At 59.5% G+C, this 1,546-nt stretch overlaps 1 protein-coding gene across 1 annotated transcript in view; it reads left to right on the top strand.

Annotated features, from left to right (window-relative positions):
- Positions 1-1,546, top strand: part of SCN5A (sodium voltage-gated channel alpha subunit 5) — a 93,645-nt gene that overhangs the window by 80,873 nt on the left and 11,226 nt on the right.

Below are 1,546 nucleotides of genomic sequence, written 5' to 3' on the forward strand. Positions count from 1 at the left end.
GCTCTAGGTGCCCTTGCAGCCTGGAGCCCTCAGAGCCTCCTGGGATGAAGGCGAGGACCCTGGGGCCTCCCTGCCTGAGAGCTGGCAGCTCTGCCTGGAGGCCGGTCACCCAGCCCCTCACCCAGAGGTCAGGCCTGTCCCCGGGCAGCCCGAGGAGTCTGCTGAGACTCCTGGGGGCACCCACCCACACCCCACCACCTGCCACCTTGGGGAGCTCAGCTGAGGCCTGGCAAAGGGGCCTGTCAGGGCTTGGGGCCCAGTCCCAAGACTGGCCAGGCAGCTCGTGGAGAAGGAAGCCGGGGCTCCCCGCAGGGAGGGCCTTGCCCAAGGTCAGGCAGAAGGTCGTGAGTGTTGGAATCCCGCTCTCCTGACATCGGCCATGCTGCCCCAGCCCCCACCCCCTCCCCCACAGCTGGAGGGAAAGGCGGGCTTCAGGCCTCAGGGTCAGGAGAGGGATGTTTTCAGGGCAATGCGTGCATTTTTTCAATAAACACTATTAGCATCTGTGGGCAAGGGCTAGTGTAGGCGCTGGGGGCCTTGGGGAAGAAAACAGACAAAAACCCTGCCAGCGCTGAGGAGCAATAAACCTAATAAGTGAGTCTGTTTTATATTATGTCAGAAGGTGATGTGGACCATGAAGAAAAAGGAAGTAGGGAAGGGGCTGGGTAGACACGGGGATGGGGGAATGGGGGGAGGAGGGTACATCACAACTTTAAATAGGCTGCCGGGAGCGGGCCCACTGAGGGGACATTGGGGCAGATTTGAAGGAAGGTGGGGTGAGCCAGGCAGATGTCTGCAGAACATTCCAAGCACAGGTTGGAATGGCAGTGCCAAGGTCCTGTGGTCAGTGTGTGCCTGGCACACTTGAGCTACAGGGATGCCCGGCCGGCATGGCTCAGTGGTTGAACCAGGAGGTCACGGTTCGATTCCCGGTCAGGGCACATGCCTGGGTTGCGGGCTCGATCCCCAGTGTGAGGCCGGCAGGAGGCAGCCGATCAATGGTTCTCTCTCATCACTGATGTTTCTATCTCTCCTCCCTTCCTCTCTGAAATCAATAACAATGTTTTTTTTAAAAAAGAGGAGCTACAGGGAGGCCAGAGCAACTGGAGCAGAGTGAGTGGGGAAGTGGGTGCGGGAGATGAGACCGGCTGCAGGGGCAGGAAGGGTGCCTCTGGAAGACGGGCTTTTATTCAGAGTGAAACGGGGAGACCTTGGAGGCTCTGACCTGACTCACGTTATAAAAAGATCACCCTGTGGGTGGGGGGAGGGAGCCCGAGTGGAAGCAGGGAGAAGACTTGGGAGGCCGTGGCAGTCATCCAGGGGAGAGGTGACGGTGGCCTGGCCACCATGGTGGCAGTGACAGTGGTGAGACATAGCTGAACTTCTGATGCATTTTGAAGACAGAGCCAACAGGAAATCCTGATGGGTGGGAAGTGAGGTGTGAGACACGGAGAGGAGGCAGGGATGACGCCAAGGCTGTGGCCTGAGCAGCTGGAAGGATGGAGTTGCCATCATCCAAGTTGCGGGCGGGGGGGTTGGGCGGGGG

The sequence above is a fragment of the Myotis davidii genome, unplaced genomic scaffold (assembly GCF_000327345.1).
Source record: "Myotis davidii unplaced genomic scaffold, ASM32734v1 scaffold663, whole genome shotgun sequence".
Taxonomy (NCBI): Eukaryota; Metazoa; Chordata; class Mammalia; order Chiroptera; family Vespertilionidae; genus Myotis; species Myotis davidii.